This window comes from Ictidomys tridecemlineatus, chromosome 4, assembly GCF_052094955.1.
Source record: "Ictidomys tridecemlineatus isolate mIctTri1 chromosome 4, mIctTri1.hap1, whole genome shotgun sequence".
NCBI lineage: Eukaryota > Metazoa > Chordata > Mammalia > Rodentia > Sciuridae > Ictidomys > Ictidomys tridecemlineatus.
This window is the reverse complement of record NC_135480.1, coordinates 106,902,978-106,912,610: the sequence shown is the minus strand read 5'-3', so window position 1 is coordinate 106,912,610 and position 9,633 is coordinate 106,902,978. Positions and strand designations below refer to the sequence as shown.

General features: G+C 35.5%; 1 pseudogene; it reads right to left on the bottom strand.

Moving 5' to 3' along the window:
* Positions 1-1,877: 1,877 nt before the first annotated feature.
* Positions 1,878-2,813, bottom strand: LOC144376867 (putative olfactory receptor 10D4 pseudogene; annotated as a pseudogene).
* Between the last annotated feature and the right edge of the window lie 6,820 nt (positions 2,814-9,633).

Here is a 9,633-nt window from a genome sequence, read left to right as displayed (position 1 = left end):
GACAAAGAGGAATGAAGAGAATGGAAATAGATAGGAAAAGGAAAGCCAGTGGAATAAATCTGACGTAACTTTCCTATGTACATATATGAATATACCACTGTGAATCTCACCATGGTGTACATCCATAAGACTTGAATTTTAACCAGAATAAGATATATCCCATGTACTACCCAAAAGTGATGGAAACTCTAGAAGTTGGACCAGGTTGGAAGAGGTGGGTAGCCTGGGCCACGTCTTTGAAGGCAATATCTTGTTCCAGACCCATTCCCAATATCTATCTATCTATCTCTCTCTCTCTCTCTCTTTCTCTCTCTCTCTCTCTCTCTCTCTCTCTCTCTCTCTCTCTCTCTCTCTCTCCCTCTCTCTCTCTCCCCCCCTCCCTCCCTCTTTCGGTTTCCCAGAAGCCAGCAGAGGAACAGCTTTCCACTGCCATTCCCTTTTGCCCTCATGTTCCTACCTTGAAGCCAGCAGATGGCCAGAAACTGAAACCTCTGAAACACTGAGCCAAAATTCATCTTTATTCTCTGAAATTGATTATCTCAGAATTTTGTCACAGCAATTGAAAAACTAATGAACACATTCTTTCTTTAGAAATTCTTAGACACCACATTGCAATTCCCTGGTTACTGGTATTAGCTGCCACTTAACCTTTTAATAGTTTCTAATAGTGCATTCCACACTCTGTGATGACTTATAGATTCTTCTTGGAGAACTGATTTTTAGTCACCTGTTGACGGGCAGAAATTGAAGAAAAGAAGAAAGCAAAAATCATTTCATTATCTCTCTCTCTCTCTCTCTCTCTCCTTCCTTTCCTCCCTCTCTCCTTTTTTCTCTGTAATATTTATTTTGTTCATCTGTCCAAGGGGAGTTAATGTGGCTTATAAGAAAAGTCATAAATAATTAGTACATAAAATATAAATAGAAGAAATAATATACGAAAAGATGAAGGAGAATTATATTCATTATATAATTTAGTATAGTTTCTAGAACCAAAAATTACCTGTTTTACCCTCAGCATTATGGAACACAGAGATTAGAGGAAGAAAAATTACTTATATTGTTTGTTTTATGAGAAAAGAAGAAACATTAACTTCCCATGGGAGAGAAATTTTTTAATCCTATTTGAATTTAAACAATTTTAATTTGATTTTTATTTATAGACACAGAAATAAATCAAATAAAAAAGCCAAATAGCAAACTATTTACATTCAATAGGAGTTATTTTTATTTTTTAATGACATTTTCCAAAACAGAAATTCTTACTTTGTGTATCTAATGAGAAACAGTATAGACTCATATCTTTCCAGGGGTCCTATAATGCAATGAAAATATCTATATCCAAAGGAATCCACACAATAAAAAACTCTCAAAACCCCACAAGACTTTATTCCAATAAGATATTACCTTAAGTGTTAGTTAATTTAGTTTGAATTTTGGTGTTGCTTGCTAGAAATTGGAGTTCACACTCTAAAAGAGAAAGGACAGAATTCTGATGTTATGTATTAGCCTTTCTTGAATTTTTTTCTCTCACTCTCTTTTCCCTCAAGATGTAGAAGTGTACACTTTTAACCAAGACCATGAGGAAACATATGTGTTTTAATTCTTTCAACTATTTAAACAACTAAGAAATGTTTTGGAGTACAATTGTGCTGAGTCAGAATTCATACAGCTTAAGTGCAATGTCAAGTAGCAACATGATAAATTCTATTTCATTATAAACATGGGGGGAAAAGATGGACATATATGTTAAAATACTGAGATTAAGAGGTAGATTGATTCAGAGTATATTTTATTTCAATACGTCTTGAGAACCGCAGATGAGAATTGGTCCTATGATATGGAAAACCAGACTTCATCCTGAAAAGCTTTAGAGTCTTTTATTTATTTTCCAGAGCAAGACTTCTCTTGGAAAATACATTCCTCAGGGCTGATTTTACATCCTTATTCCTCAGGCTGTATATAAGTGGGTTCAGCATGGGAGTCACAAGGTTGTTCAAGATCTGAACGACAGCACCCAGCAGGGGCCTGGGGTTGGGCTGTAGGTAGATAATGATGATCGGCCCATAAACACAAAGAATTGCAGCCAGGTGGGCACTGCAGGTGGAGAATGCTCTTTGCCTGCCCTCTGTTGAACGAATTTTGGATATGGAGATCCCAATGCAAATGTAGGAAACAAGGATGAGAAAAAAGCAAATGAGAGACATAAGACCAACATTTGTAAAACCTACTCTCTGAGCCAGAGATGTGTCCTCACAGGCTAGAGGTAGCACTGCAGGTATATCACAGAAGTAATAGCCCACCTCATTGGAGCCACAGTAGGGCAACTGGAAGGTGACGGAGGTTAGGATAATGGCATGGACACAGCCACCTATCCAGGTCCCTGTGGCCAAGACAGCGCACACTCTGTGGTTCATGATGACCATGTATCTCAAGGGAAAGCATATGGCAACAAAGCGGTCATAGGCCATCACTGTGTACAGGAAACATGCGGTGCAGCCCAGGAAATGGTAGAAGAAGAGCTGGGCAGCACAGCCCTGGAAAGAGATGCCATGTTCCTGCCCTGAGAGGTACAACAACATCTTGGGAGCAGTTGTGGAAGAGAAACCCAGATCAAAGATGGAGAGGTTTCCCAAGAAAAAGTACATGGGAGTGTGAAGCCGAGAGGAGGAGATGATAGCAGTGAGAATGAGCACATTTCCCAGGAGGGTACAGAAATAAACTAATGAGAACACGAAGAAAAGGGCCGTCTCTAGGCCCTCTGTCTCAGGGATTCCCAGCAGGATGAATTCGCTCACCATGGTTTGATTTCTCATTTTTATAGAAGAATCAATTCTTGGTTGTCTGTAGAAAGGAAGCTGTGGTTAAATTTAACATGTACGTAAATTTGCTCTGTTTAGATCAGTGGAATGAAATAGAGAAGAAAATTATCTAGGTATTTAGAGAGTGATGCTTCCTGAAAAAAATTGTCTTTATCTGCCCACATCTCCCAAGATGGGTATACCCTTCCATAGTGCAGTTTCCAATAGCAGGTGGCACTCATGAACAATCCCACTCAGCCTCATAGGTCTATTCTCCTATCTTCCATTCTGCATACACACTGTTAAATTGCATTAAATGAAATGTTCCTTTGTGACACTTGTGGAAGCCACACGTGAAAAATATACAGTATTTATTCAGTGGTCTCATCCTCTGGAGTCCCTGAAATTAGTGCAGATGAGTGACTGGCAGCCTCCACCTCAGGCTCCAAAGTCTGTAATTCTTTAAGCAGGTCCAAGTTAAACAACACTAGTTTTGCACCAGTAGGAGACACAGGGGAGAGGGTAGTAAAAACACCTTTACAAGTTTTATAAATTGAAAACCTTGAATTTTATATTGTTTTATGTTTTCCAACACAGTAAGTTCTTTAAATTATAGATCGTTCCATGGATTCTAAAAACAATGCCGAAGACCCTATCAATATCTATTATCTCTCTCTCTTTCTCTGTCTCTCTCTCTCACACACACATCTATATATGATTGTGAGGAAAGACAAGATAAAAAATAAAGGTAAGCTGGGCATGGTGTCCCAGCCCTGTAATCTCAGAGGCCCAGTAGGCTGAGGCAGGAGGATCATGAGTTCAAAGCCAGCCTCAGAATTTTAGCAAGGCAGTAAGCAACTCAGTGAGACTCTTTCTTTAAATAAAATACAAAAACAGGGCTGAGGAGGTGGCTCAGTGGTTAAATGTCCCTGTGTTCAATCCCTGTACCAAAATATAAGTAAATAAATAATAAACAAAGGCAAAACTTCAGGTACTCACATAGCAAACACTGTGCATAAATGGCTGGATCTGTTGAATGTTGTTTTTGCTTCCTCCCCAGTAGAAGAAAGAAGCTTCCCCTGCCTCAATTCCCAGCCTACAGGTTGCTAATAAGGATCCTGAATTACTCTCTTTTTTAGCTACTTTCATGTAGAATGCCACATATCTAAGGGTACTCCAGCTCCCTTACAGTCATTTCCTGTCTGACTCCAGGAACTGCAGCAATTCATAAACACAGGAGATTTTAATAACCTTGTTTTCCTTTGGGAATTAATCCTTCAAGTCAGGAACCTCATTGTACAAGAGTGCAATTAACTACTTGGTATAATTGGAGCTCAGAAATGAGAAAGTGAGATGAAGAGAAAGAGAGAGAGAGAGAGATTATTATAATTTCCTTTGTAAAATATACTTTGTGGAATAAAAGGTTGATCTGATACCTATGTAGCACATACTTATGTATACATGTTTTTATTTAGTGCTTTTCTATGTGCTAATGTTTTTAATAGATCATTTATACATTATTTTACTCCACAATACTGCCAGAATTGACCTATTGCAATAGCAACTGCAGTAGCTGAGAAAATTAAAGAAATTGATGAAAAGCTAGGCCCAGTAAGTGTGGGAACAAGGACAGCTCCAGGGCCCTTAGAGTTTTATGAAGCAGCTTTAGAGCAAGGCTGTGCAAGGACTCAGGTTCACAGCCCTCTGCTTTTGTGGAACTCAACTTAAAATTCAGTACAATGTCCTTGGTTAAGTCATACACTTGCCCTGTGTTCAGGGTCCAGGGTCCAGGGGAACAAATATGGGCAGTGCTCAATGGTATGGACAGGGGCTACTGCCTAGACAGACAAGTAGAAAATATGCTAAAGGGCTATTATGAGTTTGAAGGTATTACTTGAAATGTCTGTCTTGTGTACTGAGTGGCATATATTGTGTCTTCCATGTTAATGTTATGAATATTCAATAAATATTGGGTAGAGGGTACCAGACCTAATTCTTCAATGAATATAATTATTCATTTGTTTATTTAGATATACATGAATTCCACTTATTCCAACAAATATCTAGAGTCCAATTTATGCCGTATATTTATCACTTGCTAAGAGAGACAGACAAGTGAACTGTAAAATGGGTTCGACATATTCCCTTGGCTCAAGAAATGTAAACTATCTCTGGGAGAAAAAGCATTGCACAGTCTTATTTAGATTTCAAATTTCTGATGAAATCTACAGAGATAGGAAAAAGTAAGTAATAAAGAGAGTTTTTGTTATTGTTGTTGATGTCGCTGTTGTTTATAAATGCCCCAAATCATGGAAGGAGCTGGCATTTAGCTTGTTTTTCAGGACTTTTGTCTGTGAAGTTTCTGATCAAGTTTTAGTGCATATAGTGCCTTAGATAGCCACACCACTCTGAAAACATCTGAAAACATTATTAATTAAAAATTAATAATGTTTTTCTTACATACTGAGCAAATGATAAAATGATATAAAACTAGATAATTGTATTATCCTATTTATCTTTCTTTTTTTTTCCTTTTCAGTATGAGAGAGGAAGCTCAGGGCCTGGCATATGCTGGGCAGAAACCTTACCTCTGAGACACACCCCCAGCCCAATCCTTGATTATCTTTAAATTTTGGAGCACCATGACTGATGTGAAGAATTATTTTCTTATCAAAAAAGAGACAATTCATTTACTTGTGACAAGCAATCAAAATTTCTTTAAATTTACATTAGCTAAAATTTAGGAAGGCAAATAAAATAGACTATGTTAGATGTTCACTTTAGAACCAAGGTGGCATGTGCTAAATTACTGTGATTGTCATAGTGATAATACATCCACATCCCCAAAGGTCCAATGTTCTCAGTGATGATACTTATTACAGAATTAGTAGTCATCAGAGGGCAATGGGACAGAATTTGATAAAATAGCAAAAGGTCTCTTATTTGTGCTTATAGTTATCATCTTCCAGAAAGCAACAAGATATTCCAAAATTAACATAAGCAAAAAAGTAAAATTGCAAGTTGTTTTTTTATCAGCATTTTTAAGCAAAGTTTTGCTGTTTGTGTCAAATAGATTTTGTATGTGTCTGGAACACATCAAATACTCATTTTTAAGGAATTATTACTATTTAATTGAGAAAATGTAGATATATATTTATGTAGTACAATATGATGTTTTGAATCAGGTAACAATGTTTTATTATCTTATGAAATGACTAAATCAAGCTAATTAATATATGGATTACCTTTTTTGTAGTGAAAACACTTAAAATCTACTCTCAACAATTTTAAAGGCTACAATACAATTTTATTAATTCTAATCATAGTATTGTGCAATAGATCTCTTGAATGTGTTTCCCCTGTTTAACTGAAATTTTGTATCCTTTGATCAATATTCTCTTTTAGCAAGCCCCAGTCCTTGATAAACCCCATTCTACTCTCCACTTCTATTAGTACAAATTTTTAATAATTTATATACCAGAGAAAATGCACAGTACTTTTCTTCCTCTGTATGGCTTATAAATAAGATCCCTGAACTACAGAATTTTGAGATACTTGTTCAGAAAAAATGAGCAAAATAGACACAAGATCAAAAAAAAAAAATGCAATTGGCAAAGGGGAAAAGCCTGGCATTAGCCTCATCTGATAGCATCAGAGCAGATGTTTATTTACTTAAGTTTCTTGTATGACAGTACACTAAATCCAGATTTCAGTTCTCTTATGCGGATGGCCCCCCACAGATGCCCTCTGGGAATGCTTACAAGGTAGGAACCAACAGAGGAGAGCAACAAATGGGTAGGAGAATAATAAGTCCTAGTCTGTGGCTTTAGAAGATTTTCTTTTTTTTTTTTTTTTTTTTTTTTTTGCTCTTTATGACTTATTTTATTAGTTGAAAATGCTTGAATCTCGTTTTTTTTTTTTCAAATTGACAAAGAAAGAAATACTTATCTTGGAGGGTTTTAGTAAGAATTATATTACAGTTGATAAATGTGGTTCACTTAAGAAATGACAAAATCATAGAATTTGGAGGGAAATGGATGGCATTAGAGCAGATTATGCTAAGCGAAGCTAGCCAAGCCCTAAAGAAGATTTTCTTGTAAATGAGTTTAGGCATAATGTAGAAGCAACATAATTACTACTACATCACTGTGTTTCGAAATGACTCTGTTTTTCTTCCTCAGGAGTAATTACTCTGTATGTTTTTCCACTTCAATTTTTTAGATTTTCTTATCATTCTCATTTGACCCCAGTATTAAATATCCTTTCCTTCTCTTGAAAACAGGTTTTTAAAAAGTAAATGTTGCAAACTCATTGCAAAATAGTAAAGAAACACAAAAAATAAAATGAAAGTTATTCAAATCCCCACAAATAGGATTACATATTTTAACATTTAGTTGGACATTGTTTCCAATGTCCGTTTATAAGTGGACAATTTGTATTGGGATAAAATAATGTGCAAGTATTCACAACTTCTGTAAGAGACGGTGTGGTTCAGGCCAGGGAGATAAAATATATCCTATTTGTTACAGTTGGGAACAACATGTCAAAAATAGATAGAAATCCCAAGAATAAATACATGGGACTTTCAATAGTAGAAGAAGAAAGGAATGCTATAAAGATCAATCATCTCCAAGCAGGGTGAATATGACAAAGAAGATACCTTAGAGAAAAGTCTTCATTCCCTCCATCTGAGGTATTCTCGGTGGGGTTAACTCATTGAGCACAATGTGATTTGGTGACAAAGAGTGTTCTGGTATTGTGTCTGTCACAATCACACTCCACCTTCCTATTTTTGTGTTCTTTGGAAAGTCACATCTTATATAAAGATGCAAATATAGTATATTTAAACATTTCTAACTATGCAATTCATGAAAACTTAGAGTCACAAAACTAAAATCTTTAAATATAACATTTGTGTGTTTGATGCATTGTAAAAATTTGTGTTTAAAAAGAATATTTGTGGTAAGAATATTTAAAATTGATCTACCTTGTAAGTATACTATACAGATACGGAAGAATATGTTCATAGCTGTATCTCTAGAATACCATATTTATTATGATTTATTACCAGAACCAAATTTTCAAATGCTCTAAAATGATTGCTTGTGACCCAAACCAAATTTAAACCTTTTTTAATAACCCAAGAGAGCAATTGTTGCAATTAATTTGTTTTTGTCACTAGACTCCAGGCCAAATGAAAAGAATTTAGATATTCATTAAAATATCATGTGGTCTAATTCTTCATGTGGGATAGATAGGGTGGGTATTGAACATCCTCACACTTGCTTGCAACTGATCATTTTCTACTGCTGGAGTTAAAAACTGTACCTCCTGCCTTTGTGCGACTTCAAATGATTTCATGATCCCTCTGAAGCCTTATTCAAATATATGCTAAAGCAGGAATTCTCTGAGCATAAGCAATTAAATATTGAATGTTCAGGGAGTTTGGGAATTACAAAATAGTGCACAGTCATCAAGTTTCTTTTCAAGATATTAGATTTCAAAAAGCTTTGGAATCCTTCCTGACCATCCCATTTTTTCTGTGTTGGGTTCATATCTCATCGACACCCTTTGTTCTCTATAGATGTCAGGATTTGGCCTGTCTGTTCTGTGATTATTTTCAGTTTCTACTTATTTCCTTACTTCTGTGGTTCTCCTTTCCCATGGGCCAGAACTTAATCATAAGGTGACACTGGATTTAAGAAAGACGGGAAAATGTTTTATTTTGGAATATCCATAGACTTGGCTTCACTTAGGATACCTACTAATATGAAAAGAAGGTGAGGATCAATGTTCAAAAATACCTGGCAAGGCCAAAGCACAAGAACAGACTTTCATGTGGAGATTCCTCATCTGAAGTAGCCTCTATTTGTTCTGTAACGTATTACACTCATGTATTGCAAAAGGGGTTTCTGTCCACAGGTTCATCTTTAATGGTGTCCCATAAAAGAATTTTAAAGCGGAAAGATTTCTATTTCCCTGTGGTATCATACCCATCCTAATGTCATAGCAGGATGCATCATATGTAATACTGTATAAATGAACCTATTGTGCTGCCAGTCACATACAAGAAGGGTACAATAAATTATGGAAGCTACACAGTATTTGACAGAAATGATAAATGACTATGTTATTGATTTATACATTTACCATACTATATTCTTTACCATTATTTATAGTGTACAACTATAAAAACCATTTAGAAAAAGAAAACCTTACTGTATACCAGCAGGAGCCTCATACATCTTATGTTTGATGCATATCTTGATTACATCAAGGGTCCATGTCCTGTAATTGACATGGACTTTTGGGTCTGTGTTAGTATACTTTTGATAAATAATAAATAAATTGCCCAATGAAACATGTTTCAGAAGATGTTCCATAGCTGAGCCATGCATGATGGTTTCAGTTTCTTGAAGTATTTTCACTATCAGATATTTACTTTATGCTTATTTGTTTGTTTATTGATTTTTCCCTCTATTTACAATATAAGCTCCAAATGGAGAAGAATTTGTCTTTTTTTTTTTTGCCAAATGCCAGTGTGCACAATAGTATCTTCTATTTTGTGTAGAAACCCAGTAAATACATGTTGACTGAAAGAATGAATTATCTGTTTCTCTAATAAAAGTTTGATCATTGGACTCATTAAATATTTTATCTGAAAAGTGTAAAACTATTGACTGTATTTTAACAAATGTGAATAAACTCAAAATATAATGCACTCATGCTTTAATAAATATAAAGGTCTGTTTACTTGTTATTGTGCCAGGTTCAGGGTCATTTCACCTATTTCTCTTTACAATAACCAGCAACATATATGTGTCCCCTTCTTCTG